Source organism: Mustelus asterias, chromosome 9 (assembly GCF_964213995.1).
Source record: "Mustelus asterias chromosome 9, sMusAst1.hap1.1, whole genome shotgun sequence".
In the NCBI taxonomy this organism is placed as follows: domain Eukaryota; kingdom Metazoa; phylum Chordata; class Chondrichthyes; order Carcharhiniformes; family Triakidae; genus Mustelus; species Mustelus asterias.
In genome coordinates, this window is record NC_135809.1 from 21755415 (window position 1) to 21776658 (window position 21244).

Genomic DNA, 21244 nt, shown 5'->3' on the forward strand with positions numbered 1-21244 from the left:
TTCCATAACATATGTTTGCAAACAAAGCATTTCCAGTAAAATAAACATGAATTTATTCATTTAATTTCATTTCTGCAGTTTATTGGGAAAAATTAGCTTTGGAAGATTTTCCTGATAGATATGGGCTCATGATATACAGTGCGATGCTGAGATTATTAATTCTGCCTGATTAAAAACATAGCCTTAAAATGCGATCCTGTGTCCCCCTTTTTGGGTGCTAAACAGGTGGGTAGACCTCCAATATTGCAGACAGATAGGGAACCTAAAACCTGTCTGAGACATGGACTACAATGTTGATACTCTATGGGCAACCAGCACCAACAAGGCTGCATACGGGAACACTGAGGCCTGGTTTTTCATGTTCGAGGCTGGTATACAGCACTAGGAAATCTCCCAGCTTGCCACACCCATCTCAGGTGAAAGTGGCCCAATGGTGGAATCTTCGTTCCAGGGCGGGGGGTGTGGTGGAGTGGTGTGTGTGTGTGTGGGATGGAATTGGGCCAACTACCTCTGGACACAGGTCGGTTGTTGTGTTCCATGATGGGCTGTTTAAAAGGCCTGCCTCGGTGCTCTGGGACTTTGACTTTGTCGAAGCTGATTTCTTAAATATATGCCCTTTAGTCCTCACCTCTCACATTTCCTCACCATGCCACCCAATCCCTATGCCCATACATGTCAATTAATGCCAAACCAAATCCCTCACCTATTGGCACCTTCTACAATCTGTGCCAAACTATGCACCTCAAACCATCAGCCTGTTCCTGGCTCAAAAACTGGTATGGGAGAAGTGGGTTTCAGTTCATGGGGCATAGACCTCAATACTGGGGAAAGTGAGTGATGTACCATTGGGATGGCCCACACCTGAGCCATGCTGGGACCACCCTTCTTGTGGACTATAACTAGGAAAGTAGAGAGAGCTTTAAACTAAGTAGTGGGGATGAGGGTTAAGTTTCATGGAAAATTAGGAAGTCAAAGTTAAAGAAAATAGGAGTACAGGTTAGTGCTGACTGAGTTTCAACAAAAAGCAAAGGGTAGTAACAGATCATATGAAAGTCATACTGCATCAAGGCCTCATATACGAGGAGGGAAATTGGATAATAAAGCAAACTTAAAGGCTTTGTATCTGAATGCATGAAGCATTCAGAATAGAATTTATGAATTAATACCGTGAACTGAGACAAATGGGTATAATTTAGTGGTGAATACTGAGACAGGTTTGGGTTTTGCATGTTCAAGGGTACTCAGTATTTCGGAAGGATAGATAGAAAGGAAAAGGCAGTGGTGTAGCTTTGTTAGTTGAGGATCGTACAGTATTAATGTAAGCCTACTTGTGACACTAATAAATAAACTTTAAACTTTAAATGATAGGCACTAGAGTCCAAGATACAGAATCAATTTGGGCAAAAATAAGAAATAGCAAGGGAAAGAATTCTCTGATAGGAGTAATCAATAGGTGCACAAACAGTAGTTCCACAGTGGCACATAGTATAAACCAAAAAATATAGAGGGCTTGTAAGAAAGGCACGGCAATAATCGTGGGTAATTATAACATGCATATTGACTGGAATAGGGTAGCCTCAGGGGGAATCAATTGAATGTATTTGAGATTGTTTTTTGGAAGAAGTTGTTGTGGAACCAACCAGGGAGCAGGCTATTTTAGATTTGGTATTATGTAATGAGGTAGGGCAAGTAAATGATGTCATAATTAAGGACCCTCTAGGGAAGAGTGATCATAGCATGCGGGAATTTCAAATAGTTTGAAAGCTAGAAACTGGAGTCTCACGCTAGCATTCAGGGCATGAGGACAGATTTGGCCCCACTGGATTGGGCAAGAAGACTACCAGGTAGAACAGTTGATGAACAGTAGCAGATATTAAGGCACTATTCAAGTCCTCCCAAATAAAATATATTCCAGAAAGGAGGAAAGGTGGTAAGAGGAAGAAAAACTTCCATGGCTAAGCAAGGAAGTTAAGGATAGCATAAAGACAAAAACTAAGATTCTAGAATTTTCCCCACTACTGACTGGTCTATAATTCCTTTTTTTCTCTCTGCCTCCATTTCTAAGTAGTGGGGTTGCATTAGCTACCCTCCAATCTGTAGGAACTGTTCCAGAGTTTACAGAATCTTGGAAGATGACCACCAGTGCATCCACTATTCGTCTGGCCACTTCCTTAATTATTCTGGGATGTAGATTATCAGGCCCTGGAGATGGATCAGCCTTCATTCCCATCAGTTTCCCCAACACAATTTTTCTACTAATTCTGATTTCCGTCAGTTCCCCCGTCGACTAAACCCTGTGCTCCCAACATTTCTGGTGTTATTTGTGCCCTCCTTTGTGAAAACAGAACCAAAGTAGGCATTTAGTTGGTCAGCAATTTCTTTGTTCCTCATTATAAATTCCCCTGTTTCTGACTGTAAAGGATCTATGTTTGCCTTCACCAATCTTTTTCTCCTCAAATAGCTATTGAAGCTTTTACAGTCAGTTTTTATGTTCCCCACAAGCTTACTCTTGTACTCTATTTACCCCTTCTTAATCAATCCCATGGTCCTTCTTTGCTGACTTCTAAACTGCTCCCAATCTTCAGATCTGTTGTTTTTCTGGACCCATTTGTATGCCTCCCCCTTGGATCTAATACAATCTCTAATTTCCCTTGTAAGCCATGGTTTGGCTACCTTTCCAGTTTTATTCCAGACAGGAATAAACAATTGCAGTTCACTCATGCATTCCTTGAATGTTTGCCATTGCCTATCCACTGTCATTCCGTTAAGTAGTGTTCCCAATCTATCATAGCCAACTCGTATCTCATTTCATTGTAGTTTCCTTTATTAAGATTCGGGACCCTAGTCTCAGAATCAATTACGTCACTTTCCATCTTGATGAAAAGTTCAATCATGTTATAGGTCGCTCATCCCCAAATGTTCTCGCACAACTAGATGAAAGTGAAAATTCTGAATGTAATGGAACTTATAAGGAATAACATTCCTGCCACCTGCAATTCCTCCTAGAGTCATAGAGTCATACAGTGCAGAAAAGACCCTTTGGCCCATCGAGACTGCACCAACAATATCTACCACTAAAGGCACCCTAAGCCCATTTTCCTGCACTGGTCCCACACCAAAGAACAAAGAACAAAGAACAATACAGCACAGGAACAGGCCCTTCGGCCCTCCAAGCCCGCGCCGCTCCCCGGTCCAGGATTGAATCCTGAATCCAGGATCCCCGCCCAATTTTCCAGCCTATCTACATACCAATATCCTATCCACCGAGCTGTCCCTCACAGCTACGATGCTTTGTTCATTACAACCTATTAACTTACCCCCACCCCCTCATTCCAGACCATGTGATCTCCAGGGAGAGGCGAAAACCCAGAGTGAAAAACCCCAGGGCCAATATGGGGAAAAGAAAATCTGGGAAATTCCTCTCCGACCCCCTGAGGCGATCGAAACGAGTCCAGGAGATCACAATGGCCCCGATCGGAAAATGCTTCCCAACCCTAGTCATTTCCACTTCCACGAACACCATATGAATTCCCTGCCCCCGAGACAGGTTCCCAACTATCCGCAGTCTCACTCTGTACTGGCACCAGCAAGATGATCGTAGAATGAAGCCTTGAAACGAGAAACCAGGAACAATTAGCCCGCGCCGCTCCCTGGTCCAAACTAGACCACTCTTTTGTATCCCTCCATTCCCACTCCGTTCATATAGCTGTCTAGATAAGTCTTAAACGTTCCCAGTGTGTCCGCCTCCACCACCTTGCCCGGCAACACATTCCAGGCCCCCACGACCCTCTGTGTGAAATATGTCCTTCTGATATCTGTGTTAAACCTCCCCCCCTTCACCTTGAACCTATGACCCCTCGTGAACGTCACCACCGACCCGGGGAAAAGCTTCCCACCGTTCACCCTATCTATGCCTTTCATAATTTTATACACTACACCCTTGAATATTTCAAGTGCTCATCCAAATATTTAAAGGTTGTAAGGTTTCTGCCTTGACTACCTTCCCAGGTAGTGCATTCCAGATTCCCACAACCCCCTGAGTGAAAAAGGTTTTTCTCAAACCCCCTCTGAATCTCCTGCCCCTTACCCTTACAGATAGCTCCAAGAAAAATAAGGTGGTAATAGTCGGAGATCTTAATTTTCCCAACATTGACTGGGACAGCCATAGTATTAGAGAGTTGGATGGAGACAAATTTGTTGAGTGTATTCAGGAGGAATTTCTCATTCAGTATGTGGATGGCCCGACTAGAGAGGGGGCAAAACCTGACCTCCTCTTGGGAAATAAGGAAGGGCAGGTGACAGAAGTGTTAGTGAGGGATCACTTTGGGACCAGTGACCATAATTCTATTAGTTTTAAGATAGCTATGGAGAATGATAGGTCTGTCCCAAAAGTTAAAATTCTAAATTGGGGCAAGGCCAATTTTGATGGTATCAGACAGGAACTTCCAAAAGTTAATTGGGGGAGTCTGTGGGAAGGAAAAGGGACGTCTGGTAAATGGCATGCTTTCAAAAGTGTGTTATCCAGGGTTCAGGGTAAACACATTCCTCTTAGAGTGAAGGGCAAGGCTGACAGAAGTCGGGAATTCTGGATGACTCGGGACATTGAGGCCCTGGTCAAGAAGAAGAAAGAGGCACATGACGTGCATAGGCAGCGAGGATCAAGTGAATCTCTTGAAGAGTATAGGAGTAGGAGTAGAGTTAAGAGAGAAATCAGGAGGGCAAAAAGGGGACACGAAATTGTTGCGGCAGATAAGGCAAAGGAGAATCCAAAGAGCTTCTACGAATACATAAAGGGCAAAAGAGTAACAAGGGAGAGAGTAGGGCCTCTTAAGGATCAACAAGGACATCTATGTACGGATCCACAAGAGATGGGTGAGATCCTAAATGAATATTTCTCATCAGTATTTACTGTTGAGAAAAGCATGGATGTTCAGGAACTTGGGGAAATAAATAGTGATGTCTTGAGGAGTGTACATATTACAGAGAAGGAGGTGCTGGAAGCCTTAAAGCGCATCAAGGTAGATAAATCCGCGGGACCTGATGAAGTATATCCCAGGACGTTGTGGGAGGCTAGGGAGGAAATTGCGGGTCCCCTAGCCGCGATATTTGAATCATCGATAGTCACGGGTGAGATGCCTGAAGATTGGAGAGTGGCAAATGTTGTACCTTTGTTTAAAAAGGGCTGCAGGGAAAAGCCTGGGAACTACAGGCCAGTGAGCCTCACATCTGTGGTGGGTAAATTGTTGGAAGATATTTTGAGAGACAGGATCTGCAGGCATTTAGAGATGCAAGGACTGATTAGGGACAGTCAGCATGGCTTTGTGAGTAGAAAATCATGTCTCACAAATTTAATTGAGTTTTTTGAAGGGGTACCAAGAAGGTAGATGAGGGCAGTGCAGTTGATGTTGTCTACATGGACTTTAGCAAGGCCTTTGACAAGGTACCGCATGGTAGGTTGTTGCATAAAGTTAAATCTCACGGTATCCAGGGTGAGGTATCTAAATGGATACAAAATTGGCTTCTTGACAGAAGCCAGAGGGTGGTTGTAGAGTGTTGTTTTTCAAACTGGAGGCCTGTGACCAGCGGTGTGCCTCAGGAATCAGTGCTGGGCCCACTGTTATTTGTCATTTATATTAATGATTTGGATGAGAATATAGGGGGCATGGTTAGTAAGTTTGCAGATGACACCAAGATTGGTGGCATAGTGGACAGTGAAGAAAGTTATCTCCAATTGCAACGGGATCTTGATCAATTGGGCCAGTGGGCTGACGAATGGCAGATGGAGTTTAATTGCGAGGTGATGCATTTTGGTAGATTGAACCAGTGCAGGACTTACTCAGTTAATGGTAGGGCATTGGGGAGAGTTACAGAACAAAGAGATCTAGGGGTACATGTTCATAGCTCCTTGAAAGTGGAGTCACAGGTGGACAGAGTGGTGAAGAAGGCATTCGGCATGCTTGGTTTCATTGGTCAGAACATTGAATACAGGAGTTGGGACATCTTGTTGAAGTTGTACAAGACATTGGTAAGGCCACACTTGGAATACTGTGTGCAATTCTGGTCACCCTATCATAGAAAGGATATTATTAAACTAGAAAGAGTGCAGAAAAGATTTACTAGGATGCTACTGGGACTTGATGGATTGAGTTATGAAGAGAGGCTGAATAGACTGGGACTTTTTTCTCTGGAGCGTAGGAGGCTGAGGGGTGACCTTATAAATGTCTGTAAAATAATGAGGGGCATAGACAAGGTAGATAGTCAATATCTTTTCCCAAAGGTAGGGGAGTCTAAAACCAGAGGGCATATATTTAAGGTGAGAGGGGAGAGATACAAAAGTGTCCAGAGGAGCAATTTTTTCACACAGAGGGTGGTGAGTGTCTGGAACAAGCTGCCAGAGGTAGTAGTAGAGGCCGGTACAATTTTATCTTTTAAAAAGCATTTAGATAATTACATGGATACGATAGGTGTAGAGGGATATGGGCCAAATGCGGGCAATTGGGATTAGCTTAGGGGTTTAAAAAAAAAAGGGTGCATGGACAAGTTGGGCCGAAGGGCCTGTTTCCATGCTGTAAACCTCTATGACTATGACTCTACCCGAAAACTATGCCCCAATGTGATTGACACCTCAACCAAGGGGAACAGCTGCTCCCTACTCACCCTGTCCATACCCCTCATAATCTTATACACCTCAGTCATGTCCCCCCTTAGCCTGCTCTACTCTAAAGAAAATAATCCAAGCCTATCTAGTTTCCCCTTTAGCTCAAATGCTCCATCTCAGGCAACATACTGGTGAACGTCCGCCGTACCCCCTCTAGTGCTGTCACATCCTTCCTATAATGAGGTGACCAGAATTGCACTGCACACAGTACTCCAGCTGTGGCCTAACCAATGCTCTGCACAGCTCCAACATTACCTCCTTGTTGTTATACTCTATAACACGACTGATGAAAACAACTGTCCAATATGCCTTCTTAACTATCCTATTCACGTGCTCTGTTGACTTCAGGGATCTGTGAATAATTACACCAAGATCCCCCCATTCCACTGAGATTCCCGGAGTCCTGCCATTCATTAAATACTTCCTCATCTTGTTTCTTCTTCTAAAACTTTTTAAAGTTTAAAGTTAAAGTTTATTTCATAGTGTCACAAGTAGGCTTACATTAACACTGCAATAAAGTTACTGTGAAAATCCCCTAGTCGCATCACTCCGACGCCTGTTCGGGTACACTGAGGGAGAATTTAGCATGTCCAATGCACCCAACCAGCATGTCTTTCGGACTGTGGGAGGAAACTGGAGCACCCGGAAGAAACTCATGCAGACACAGGGAGAACGTGCAGACTCCGCACAGACAGTAACCCAAACCAGGAATCGAACCCGGGTCCCTGGCACTGTGAGGCAGTAGTGCTAACCATTGTGCCACTGTACCACCCAAAGTGCATCACCTCCCACTTATCAGGGTTATGTACCACCTGCCACTGCTCTGCCCATCTGACCAACCCATCTATATCTTCCTGTAACCTACAGCCTTCTTCACTATTCACCATCCTACCAATCTTGGTGTCGTCTGCAAACTTGCTTATCAGTCACAGAATCACAGAATCCCTACAGTGCAGAATGAGGCCATTCAGCCCTTTGAGACTGCACCAAGAATACTCCCACCCAGGTCCTATCCCCGTAACCCCATGTATTTACCCAGCGAATCCCCCTGACACTAAGGGGCAATTTAGCACGGCCAATCCACCTAACCCGCACATCTTTGGAGTGAGGAAACTGGAGCATCCAGGGAAACCCACACAGACATGAGGAGAATGTGCAAACTCCACACAGACAATCGCCCGAGGCCAGAATCGAACCTGGGTCCCTGGCTCTATGAGGCAGCTGTGCTAACCACTGTGCCACTGTGCCGCCCGCATTCCCCCCACATTTTCATCTTTTTTGTTTATGATTATGGGACCACTAAATCCCAAAATCCTGGACTACTAATTCCCAAAAAGACTCCGCTGGTAAGTTGACTACTTCATCAGTGTGAAGAATCCTGCCCTGACACTTTTGCGTGGGCTTGAAGACCCCAATCCTGTGCTTTCTTCAGAAGCCTGACCTTTTACATGGACTTGAAAACCCCATTCCCAGACTGTTGTGTATTGGAGACATGATATGCGGGACAAACTTTGGTTAAAAGTGAACAGAGCTTTCTTAATGATGTGTGAACTCTTCCATGGTTGCTTCTTCTCTCTCTGTTTCCTGTGCTAAACCTATTCCATCACTTCTGGTACATACATTAATACAGCAGAGCTCTGCATGAGCCAATAGGAATAAGCACAATACATAACATTCCTCCCACCTTAAATTGAACATGCCCAAACAAGTTCAAAACAAATTCAACATGAACAATAGTCAATACGTCAGTCATTATTAATAAGACAGGCTGGAGGTTATAGCTCTTGGAACAGTTGATGGCGAATATCTGTGTCTTCTTCACACTGATAGGAACCTCTGACGTCTTTGTCTTCCCACTGGCATCTTCAGTGGTTGGTTTAAATGGCATTGAGGTAGAAACTACAAGTTGTCTCTCTGTCTAAACAGAACATGATGTTGCATTCTCTATCAGTTGCGTGTTCCAATACTCAATGGAGGATTGGACACATGTCCTTACAGACTCTCAGACCATAGTCTTCCAATTTCTGCAGAGTGGCATCCAGGTTTCTTCATCTCTTCCAGTGCCTAGGATGTCATCCAGATAGCACTAGACTCCACTCAGCTCACTCAAGATCTGATCCATTGTCCTTTGAGATAATGCAAGAGCAGATGTGATACCAAACGGCAATCTTTGGTACTGGAACAAGCCTTTGTGTGTCACAATTGTCAGAACTTCCTGTGACTTCTTGAGCACATTCATCTGCAAATAGGTCTGGCTCAGGTCAATTTTGCTGAAATGTTGGCCTCCCACCAATCCCATAAACAGGTTTTCTATGTGGGGTAATGGGTACTGTTCCCCATATAACTCAGGATTTATGGTGATCTTGAAGTCCCTGCAAATCCTTATGGATCCATCTTACTTGAGGACTGGAATAATAGGCGTGGCCCATTCACTGATGCTGACAGAACTCCAGTCTATACCAGTCGCTCCAAGTCAGCCTCCATCTTCAGCCTAATCACATATGGTACAGAGCTTGCCTTCAATATTTTGCTTGGCTTCTGTCTTTAATTTTCAGTTTGACTGCAATGTCCTTCAGACTCAAAAACAACAATGTTCTATTTTAAAATTTTTGTGAGGCCTGATTCTCCATTGATCATCATGTTGACTTCAGCCCAGTTCAGTTAAACATTCTCCAGCCATGTACGATCCATTAATGCTGGATAGTTTCCCTTCATTACATGTAGCAACAAATCTGCTGTTTGCCCATTGAGTTGCACAGTCACTTTAATGAGGCCCTTCAGGGAAACCACTTCACCTGTGTACGTCTTCAGTACTATTCTTGATGCATTAAGGGAATGGGTTTGAGTTTCTCATTGTAGAAAGTCTTTGGCACCAGTGAGACTGCTGCTCCAGTGTCAACTTCCACCCTTACTGGCTGCCCGTCCAGCAGTGAAATGACCCAGTATCTGTGTGTAATACCAGCGATGATTAGCACATTTAGTGATTATTCCTTTCCTGACTGTGAGTTTCTTTGCTTTTCTCAACCCGCTTGTACAACATGGACATTTCTCTTTTAATTTTGTTTAAATGCTGTCCTGATTTGTTCTTGTTTCTTATTTTTATTCATAGTTTGCATTTGCCTCCTGCAGGCATGCTCTGTGTTCTTTTCCTCCATAGCTTCGACATTCCGTATCTTTACACCAGCATTCAGCCACAGAATGCCTGGCTTTAGATTTCGATTCAGTAGACGTTTTGTGTATTTGAGTACACAGACTCAGTTGTTGAGCTTGCTTTGCAACCAGCTCCATAGAAACAGCAATTTCAATGGTCTTTTTTGGAGTAAGATAACTGTCATTTAACAGAATTCTTTGTGTCACTTCACTACGTAGACCACAAATAAATTTGTCCCAAATAGTGTCATTCAGCACATCTCCAAACTCGCAATATTCTGAAGTCTTTTAAGCACTGCCACAAATTGCACAATTGCCTCCCTTTCTTGTTCTTTTTTAATGTAATCTAAAGTGCTCTGCAATCACCAGATGTCTCGGTGAAAAATGTGCTTGCTGCATGTCCACAATCTGCTTGTATGTTTTAGTAAGAAGTCTCACAACACCAGGTTAAAGTCCAACAGGTTTATTTGGTAGCAAAATCCACTAGCTTTCGGAGCGCTGCTCCTTCGTCAGGTAAGTGGGAGTTCTGTTCACAAACAGGGCATATAAAGATACAAACTCAATTTACAAAATAATCGTTGGAATGCGAATCTTTACAGGTAATCAAGTCTGAAAGGTACACGTCTTCAAGGTTTGTGTCTTTATATGCCCTGTTTGTGAACAGAACTCCCACTTACCTGACGAAGGAGCAGCGCCCCGAAAGCAAATGGATTTTGCTACCAAATAAACCTGTTGGACTTTAACCTGGTATTGTGAGACTTCTTACTGTGTTTACCCCAGTCCAACTTCGGCATCTCCACATCATGACTACCATCGACACCGCAAACTGCCGGCTCCAAGTGAAGAGGATCTCCAAGAAGATCGCGCATATCGACACAGCCATCAAGTTTCTACAAAGATGCAAGAAAGCAGACAAGATACCGAAAGGACTACAGATCACGAACCCACTCAGGTCAACCTATAATACAGAATACACTGAGAGGCTTTGCCGTCGCACCTCTCTCACACTCCTCAACCACCTCATACACCAGCTCTACAGCAAACGCCGCATCCTGGAAACCAAGATAGAGTCCATATTCTCAACTTATGCTCAGGACGCAGACCAGCTGCGAAACTCTGCCAAGCAGATGAGACAAAGGAACTATGCCATCTACATGCACACCAAGAACAGGAAACTTGAGAAACTCGGCATCACCACCAGCAGCAACCAAGCCTCCCCCGGTACCACAGTAGAAAACAGTACCACTGCAGGGAAGTCCATTGTCAACTTGTCCGACTACACACTTCAACCAGATGAAATCGAAGTTCTCAGCCGAGAGCTCAATTCTACCCCACCACCAAAATAGACCCCATCAGTCTCGCAGCAGACACAGAGGAATTCGTCAGGCGAATGAGGCTGCGGGAGTTCTTCCAAAACCCCAGGAGGCCAACAGCGAACACAATGAGACAGCGAATGAACCGGAACAGCCAACAGAGAGATCCGCAGTGTAGCAACCGAAGAGGAAAGAGTCGAATTGGACTCCTCCGGAAGGCCGCTGCCCTCGACTTGACATGTATGCCCAAGCCGTCAGGAGGTGTGTCAACACCAGATTCATCAATCGCACTCACAAGACAGCCCCGAACATCACCCAAGCACAACGCAACGCCATCCGCACTCTCATGACCAACCGCAACGTTGTCATCAAACCAGCAGACAAAGGAGGGGCCATCGTCATACTGAACAGAACAGATTACTGCAAAGAAGTGTACCAACAACTGAACAACGAGGAACACTACAGACAGCTATCCGCAGATCCGACCAAAGAACACACCCGTCAACTCAACAGACTGATCAAGACCTTTGATCCCAATCTTCAGAGCACCCACCGTGCTCTCATCCCACGTACTCCCCGCGTTGGAGATCTCTACTGCCTCCTGAAGATACACAAGGCAAACACACCCTGCCGTCCCATCATATCAAGCAATGGGACCCTGTGCGAGAACCTCTCCGGCTATGTTGAGGGCATCCTGAAACCCATTGTACAAAGAACCCCCAGCTTTTGTCGCGATACTACGGACTTCCTACAGAAACTCAGCACATATGGAGCAGTTGAACCAGGAGCACTCCTCGTCACAATGGATGTCTCGGCACTCTACACCAGCATCCCCCACGATGATGGCATTGCTGCAACTGCATCAGTACTCAACGCCGACAATGGCCAATCTCCAGATGCAATTTTACAACTCATGCGGTTCATCCTGGACCACAATGTCTTCACTTCAACAACTAGTTCTTCATCCAGATACACGGAACAGCCATGGGGACCAAATTCGCACCTCAACATGCCAACATCTTCAGGCACAGGTTCAAACAAGACCTCTTCACCACACAGGACCTTCAACCGATGCTATACACTAGATACATCGATGACATTTTCTTCCTTTGGACTCATGGTGAACAATCACTGAAACAACTATATGATGACATCAACAAGTTCCATCCCACCATCAGACTCACCATGGACTACTCTCCGGAATCGGTTGCATTCTTGGACACACGCATCTCCATTAAGAACGGTCACCTCAGCACTTCACTGTACCGCAAGCCCACGGATAACTTCACGATGCTCCACTTCTCCAGCTTCCACCCTAAACACGTTAAAGAAGCCATCCCCTACGGACAAGCCCTCCGTATACACAGGATCTGCTCAGATGAGGAGGATCGCAACAGACACCTCCAGACGCTGAAAGATGCCCTCATAAGAACAGGATATGGCGCGCGACTCATCGATCCACAGTTCCGACGCGCCACAGCGAAAAACCGCATCGACCTCCTCAGAAGACAAACACGGGACACGGCGAACAGAGTACCCTTCGTCGTCCAGTACTTCCCCGGAGCGGAGAAGCTACGACATCTTCTCTGGCGCCTTCAACATGTAATTGATGAAGACAAACATCTCGCCAAGGCCATCCCCACACTCCAACTTCTGGCCTTCAAACAACCGCACAACCTCAAACAGACCATTGTCCACAGCAAACTACCCAGCCTTCAGGAGAACAGTGACCACGACACCAAACAGCCCTGCCACAACAACCTCTGCAAAACGTGCCGGATCATCGACACGGATGCCATCACCTCACGTGAGAACACCATCCACCAGGTACATGGTACATACTCGGCCAACGTTGTCTACCTGATACGCTGCAGGAAAGGATGTCCTGAGGCATGGTACATTGGGGAGCCCATGCAGACGCTACGACAACGGATGAATGAACACCGCTCAACAACCACCAGGCAAGAGTGTTCTCTTCCTGTTGGGGAGCACTTCAGCGGTCAGGGGCATTCGGCCTCTGATCTTCGGTTAAGCATTCTCCAAGGCAGCCTTCACGACACACGACAACGCAGAGTCGCTGAGCAGAGACTGATAGCCAAGTTCCGCACACATGAGGACGGCCTCAACCGGAATCTTGGGTTCATGTCACACTATCTGTAACCCCCACGACTTGCCTGGGCTTGCAAAATCTCACTAACTGTCCTGCCTGGAGACAATACACATCTCTTTAACCTGTGCTTAACGCTCTCTCCACTCACATTGTCTGTACCTTTAAGACTTGATTACCTGTAAAGATTCGCATTCCAACGATTATTTTGTAAATTGAGTTTGTGTCTTTATATGCCCTGTTTGTGAACAGAACTCCCACTTACCTGACGAAGGAGCAGCGCTCCAAAAGCTAGTTGATTTTGCTACCAAATAAACCTGTTGGACTTTAACCTGGTGTTGTGAGACTTCTTACTGTGTTTACCCCAGTCCAACGCCAGCATCTCCACATCATGTATGTTTTAGTGCCAGGTTTGAAAAGTTTGAAAAGCTTCCTCCCCATCACACTCAGGAAGGTGCACATCATAATATCCTCTGCTATTTTGTTTGCCTATGCAGAATAGTCAAAATGCTTGGTGTAGGAGCTCCATTGCTCCCCATTTTATCAATAAGTCCAACGATGCCAAAAACTCCTGCCATTTATTTAATTAAGCAGATTTCCTGTATGCACACTTCGCAACCACGTTCCCAACAGCTCCCTCGATTTTCTTACACACAAAGTACCATATCAAGCTTCAGCTTTCTGTTAATCATAGCTAACTCTATAACCTGCTTGCTTTACTCATGTTCACCTCGCCCATTAGTCTCTGCAGCACATGTGAAAGTTTTCTATTTTGACTTTTTCTCGGTTAATTTCTTTTTTCCAGGTGGCCAGCAAGCACATGTCGGTAGTCCTCACCACCAGTTTTTATTGTGTATTAGAGATGTGATACATGGTTCAGACTTTGGTTAAAAACAAACAGCTTTATTTATGATGTGTGAACTCTTCCATTGCTGCTTCTCTCTCTGGTTCCGACACTAGGCCTATTTCATCACTTCTGGTGCATACATTAATACAGCAGAACTCTGCATGGGCCAATAGGAATAAATACAAATGCATAACACAGACCCAACACTTTTGTACATGCTTTCTTAGTTACAGCGAACATGAGCAAAACATCTTGACTCCGTGTTCTCACCATATGTGGTAGAGACTGTTTCACCAGAAGCAGATTAATTGGCCATCTATCTTTTTGCTGTTTGTAGGATTGTTTTGGGAACAGTGACTGTCCCATTGGTATATAACAGCTATTGCATTGCAAAGTGATTTATTTCAGTGAGTGTTTCTGGAGAAACAATAGCTTAATATGCAAATACAAGTCTTTTTTTTCTTTCATTTAATTAAGTGAGCAAAGACTAATATTTTTGTATCATTAGTATCATGTTTAAAAAACAGTAATAGATATTATAACCCAAATTTGTATTGTAAGCCAAATAAGCTACTCAATTTTGTACAGTTAATTTCTTATTAATACACCCACAATCAAATGTGCAGGATCAATAACAGCATTTAACAATCCACCAAAGTATGGGTTGGTTTTTCCAGCTATCACTGACTATTTGAAGTCTTTGGGTTCTACCTGCTGATTCCATGGCTTCCTTGTGAGTTAAACAGCAAGATCACAGAATAATATTAGCTGAAGAATGTTCAAACCATTTAATCTTTTTCTTCCAGAATACCAACCCTATTTCATTTCGGTGCCTTGGCTTCAACCACCTTTCCTAGCAACCAAATCCAGTGGATGACTGAGACCTGTATTGATCAGATCTTATGTTAGATTGTTTTTGACCATTACCTAGGGCTTACATGGCGTGAATGATAGCGAGCACTTGCCACTCCAAGCCTAGATTTATTTAAATAATGCTATAGGCTGGTGTAAGTAGAAAGAAGTATGAGAAATGATTTGATCTGTTAGGATTCTCCAACTGGAAAGAAAATGTCTCAGAGGAAACCTAATGATACTTAATAGAATAGAAAAGATAACCCTGAAGCAATACTTTGAGACATGGCATGTCAACTTGAGAAGGTAGGCACTGTTTCAAAGCTGTGATGGCCAATTACAACAGGTATTGTGATGTATTTTTCTATAGTGATCAGAAGTTTGAGATGGATTTGCAAAAAGGATGATATAATTAAAAAATATACAAAGAACATTGATGGATTGGTATTTTGACATGACAAGATCAAAGAGTGAACTGTACAATTGCACTTTCAATGAGAAGCCAAACTTTCAGGAGGTGTGGGTCAGAAAATCAAAGCAGCAATGTTTTAGCTCTGTGTGCAATGTATACATTCAACACGCATAGCTACTTACCAGGATCATGGAAGTATACGTTAAGTTAGCTGAAGGACTTTTTCATGCAAACCTATCATATGACATTGTGAATTACAAAAATTAAGTTCCTTAATCTGAAGAATAGGTACAAGAGAGGAAGGATGGAAACATGTAAAGTTAACCTGAAAAAGATTCTGGATTCCTCAAGTTGCAATTTTGCAATATGAACTGCAATTTTAATTCTAACTGTGCAGTAGCATAATCTTAGCTTTTAAAAACAGGCTGGGACCATTTACAGATTCCAACTCTAATGGGTTCTGAAGTTTATCTGCCTGCACGATATACCCAGAGGCATCCAATTAATAAGCCTCCTCCGGGATCCCAATTCATTTAGGGCAGTAGGTGAGATTCACAGACCAGTGGGAGTAACCAAGTCTCTTGGTGACCAGCAGCCCCATGTGGGGAGGTGGATACTGCCAATCTAGATGGGAGACTACGAGGGCACTTTAAGATTTAATGCTTAAGAATAAATTGCGGTCAAAGTTACCAAGCCCTAAACAAATGGTTTGTGGCCACAGCTATAGCCTTGTGGCATCCATAGCTATGGGGGAGGAGGGAAGGGGGTGGGATGATGGTCCGAAATTTAGAAAGACTTAAGTAGCCCCCTGGCCTGCTGGTGAGTATTGCATTCAGGCACTTGCTTCACCAATTTGCCCTAAGTGGACACTTAATTTCTGATAAATAGCTACCTGCCATTACCAGGAGGATGATAATGGTCTTACTCTGCCTTCATCAAAATTGCTTGAGGGAAGAATGCATTCGGTAGAGAAGTCCTACCCTCATATTTCAATGTTGCCTGACCTCCTGCCTCTAAAGTCTCTGTGTAGCTGATAAGGCTCTACCTGATATCTTCTATAATGAGATTTACAAATTTTTGATGAAATACTCTTATTTTTTGTTGTTATTAATTTTTGATTTCTATTCACTTTTTTCATGCAACAAAATCCTAATATTGCAGTTACTGGGATCACAAATATATTCACGAAGCAGAGCATGAACATGTAGGGAACTTGCTCATTTTAACAGTGAGGCTTTTGTTCTCATTATGATGCTATACGCTATTGGCTTACAGTGGTGCTGCCTTTCTTCTTTAACTGCTTGCCTCACGTGGATTGTCATTGGTTCTCTGTGGGCTTTATAATTAGCCCTCAGGAAATGTCTGGGTGACCCATGAGGAAATGGAAAACTTAACATCTGCTACAAGAATGGTTAGTCTCCTCTTTATTGCTTTATTTACATTGATGCACTTTACCTTGGCCATGACACAATTCGCTGCTTGCAGGCTTTAAGTTTCTCTTTCAAATAAAGATTATGCTTCCAAATCTCTTTGATTTGTAGCTTACAAATGAAAACAGTGTTAACTAAGCACACTGTTTTGATAATACAAATAAAAATATATTAACAGCAATCACCCATTTCTCTCAGCTAATGCAGTCTTACTTTTCCTTTACTCAAGGAAGGATTAGAAAGATTTGTAAAACAATTTTGTCCGTAAAGTGAAAGCAAACAAAGAGATTTGATAGGAACAGTATAAATTTCTCTATAATTTTACCATTTGTCTGAGTTATTCTATATTTCACTGTTTTCATTTGAGAAAATTTAAAGTATATTTATCCAAAATATTTTGAATGCAATCAAAATTCTGTTACATAAAATCTATTGTTATTATGAATATGTTTTAATATGCTTGCAATTTGAACTAAAGAAACCTTTTAACCATATGACTAATATGGTAATGGTCATTACAATGATGAGTAATTTTCCTTTTTTCCAGTTACCTGTTAATTACTGTACTGTTATTTATTATATAATGAACCTAAACTCCTTAGGCCAGGGCATTCTTCTGAGCAATTCCCATTCCTTCAGTGGGAAGATGCAGGATAAACCCTAGTATTTCTGCCAGATATCTGGTGAGGTAATGCCTATGAGAGCAGAAACAGATTTAAGAAATTTCCTGACTTTAATTTCCTTGTTTGGGTCAGAGCATGACTCGCAAACAGCCGCCCACAGAAATAATTTGCCATTACTATCTTAATAGTTACGCTCAGTAACGTTTTTATGATCACACTATATTTTACTCACTTTTGACAGAAATGCATTTGGATTGATTTTCTGAATAGGCTTCCAGCATGTACAAAAGTCCTTTTGGGTAACAAAAAAGTAGCTAAATCTAACACTCTTTCTTGCCATGAACAACATATTAGTGCTTTCCAGAATTCTTATTGATGTAATAACTCATCTAAATTTTTTATAAGAAAAAAACACCAGAGCTGGAAATATGAATGAATCTGAAAGTGTTGCAAACAAACAACAAGTATGTCAGCATCTGGGGAAAGAACAGAGTTCAAAAAAAATTAAAATTATAATGAAAAGCTGCATATGAAAATATTAAAATATTTGCTTGTTTTCTGTACAGATATTATCTGATCTGCCATGTGCATCCATCATTTTCTGTTTTTATTAATAATTCAGAGAAGTTCAATTTACCATGTTGCACATGAGTTGACATGGGCGCATAACATTTCTTTATGCAAGTTCTAATATAGTCATCGTAATTACTTAAGAACTGTGTTAAAATAACACAGAAAAAAATGTGAACCAATACAGTAGCAAACAAAATTGTATCTCCAACACATGCCAATCCAATCTATTTTCCTTTTATCCGTTCACAGGATGTGTGCATTGCTGGCTAGCCAGGAATTATTACCCTTGAAAAGGTGGTGGTGACCAGCCTTGTTGAACTGCTGCAGTCCATGTGGTGTAGGTACATTCATAGTGCCATTAGGGATGGAGTTTTAGGATTTTGACCTAGTTACAGTGAAGGAACAGCAATATATTTCCAAGTAAAGATGGTGAATGGCTTGGAGGGAAAGTTCTAGGTGGTGGTGTTCCATGTGTCTGCTGCCCTTATTCTCAGTAGCAGTCCTCAGTTTGGAAAGTGCTGTCTTAATGAACCTTGGTGATTTCCTACAGTGCATCTTATACATGGTACACATGGCTGCCATTGTCCATCAAGGGTGGAGGGAGTGAATGTTTGTGGAAGGGGTGCCAATCAGGCAGGCTGCTTTTTCCTGGATGGTGTCAAGCTTCTTGAATGTTGTTGGAGCGGCACTGATCCAGGCAAATGAAGAGTATTCCATCACCCTCCTGACCTGTGCCTTGTAGACAGTCAACAGGCTTTAAGCAGTCAGGAGGTGAGTTATTCCCTGCAGGACTTTGAGCCTCTGATCTGTTCTTGTAGCCAGAGAATTTATAAATCTAATCCAGTTCAATTACTAGTCACTGGTAACTCTCAGCATATTGATAGTGAAGGATAAAACCATAGAAAGGTGACGGTATAAAAAGTGGCCTTTAGCCCATTGTGTCTACGCCAGCCAAAGAAAAGAAAAAAGGAACTAACACGGCCAATATTTGCGTCATCTGCAAATTTTCCAATCATGCCACTCGCATTTAAGTTTAAATCATTAATATATAGCAAGTGTCCTGACACTGTGCCCTCTGGAACACCACTGGACACAATTTTCCATTTGGAAAAGCATCCATCAACCATTACCCTTTGTTTCCAGTCACTGAGCCAATTTTTGGATCCAACCTGCCACCTTTTCCTGAATCCCATGAGTATCCCATGATCACACTTTGCTGACTAGTCTGCCGTGAGGGACCTTGTCAGATGTCTTACTGATATCCACTGCACTATTCGCATCAATCCTCCTTCTTACCTAGAACATAGGACATAGAAAAACTACAGCACAAACAGGCCCTTCGGCCCACAAGTTGTGCCGAACACATCCCTACCTTCGAGACCTACCTATAACCCTCCATCCTATTAAGCTCCATGTACTCATTCAGGAGTCTCTTAAAAGACCCTATTGAGTTCGCCTCCACCACCACTGACGGCAGCCGATTCCACTCGCCCACCACTCTCTGTGTGAAAAACTTACCCCTAACATCTCCCCTGTACCTACCCCCCAGCACCTTAAACCTGTGTCCTCTCGTAGCAGACATTTCCACCCTGGGAAAAAGCCTCCGAGAGTCCACCCGATCTATGCCTCTCAACATCTTATACACCTCTATTAGGTCTCCTCTCATCCTTCATCTCTCCAAGGAGAAAAGACCGAGCTCCCTCAGCCTATCCTCATAAGGCATGCCACTCAATCCAGGCAACATCCTTGTACATCTCCTCTGCACCCTTTCAATCTTTTCCACATCCTTCCTGTAGTGAGGTGACCAGAACTGAGCACAGTACTCCAAGTGGGGTCTGACGAGGATCTTATATAGCTGCATCATTATCCCCGGACTCCTAAACTCAATCCCTCGATTGATAAAGGCCAGCACACCACATGCCTTCTTAACCACCTCCTCCACCTGCGGGGCCGATTTCAGAGTCCTATGGGCTGGGACCCCAAGGTCCTTCTGATCCTCTACAGTACTAAGAGTCTTTCCCTTTATATTGTACTCCTTCATCCCATTTGACCTACCAAAATGGACCACGACACATTTATCTGGGTTGAAGTCCATCTGCCACTTGTCCGCCCAGTCTTGCATCCTATCTATGTCCCTCTGTAACTTCTGACATCCCTCCAGACTATCCACAACCCCACCAACCTTCGTGTTGTCGGCAAACTTACCAACCCATCCCTCCGCTTCCTCATCCAGGTCATTTATGAAAAAGACAAGCAGCAAGGGTCCCAGAACAGATCCCTGGGGCACATCACTGGTGACCGACCTTCATTTAGAAAAAGACCCATCTATGCCCACTCTCTGCCTCCTTTGGGCAAGCCAGTTCTGGATCCACCGGGCAGCAGCCCCTTGGATCCCATGCCCTCTCACTTTTTCTAGAAGCCTTGCATGGGGGACCTTATCGAACGCCTTGCTAAAATCCATATAAACCACATCTACCGCCTTCCCTTCGTCAATGTGTTTAGTCACATTTTCGAAGAACTCCACCAGGCTCGTAAGGCACGATCTGCCCTTGACAAAGCCATGCTGAGTATTCTTGAGCATACTAAACCTCTTTAAATGCTCATATATCCTGTCCCTCAGGATCTTCTCCATCAGTTTACCAACCACTGAGGTTAGACTCACTGGTCGGTAATTACCTGGGCTATCCCTATTCCCCTTCTTGAAAATAGGAACCACATCCGCAATCCTCCAATCCTCCGGCACCTCTCCAGTCTCCATCGACGACGCAAAGATCATCGCCAGAGGTTCTGCAATCTCTTCCCTCGCCTCCCACAGTAACCTGGGGTACATCCTATCCGGCGACTTATCTATCTTGATGCCATTCAAAGATTCCAGCACAACCTCTTTCTTAAAGTCCATATACTCAATCCTTTCAGTCCACCGCACGCCCGCAGTACATCCACCCAGGTCTTTCTCCTCTGTGAAAACCGAGGCAAAGTACTAATTGAGCACCTCTGCCATTTCTTCTGGTTCCGTACAGACTTTCCCGCCATCACCTTTTATAGGCCCTATTCCTTCACATCTCATCCTTTTACTCTTCACATATTTATAGAACGCCTTATGGTTCTCCTTAATCCTACCTGCCAGGGCCTTCTCGTGACCCCTTCTGGCTCTCCTAATTTCCTTCTTTAGTCCCTTGCCTGCTCAAAAAATTCCATTAAGTTATTAAGACACAATCTTCCCCGAACAAAACTATGCTGACTATCCCTGATCAATCCGTGCCTTTCAAAGTAACTGTT

General features: G+C 43.6%; 1 protein-coding gene across 1 annotated transcript in view; it reads left to right on the plus strand.

The window, feature by feature from the left end:
* The window catches only part of ppfia2 (PTPRF interacting protein alpha 2), a 411670-nt gene that overhangs the window by 337632 nt on the left and 52794 nt on the right, over positions 1-21244 (plus strand). The gene's annotated exons all lie outside the window — the stretch shown is intronic.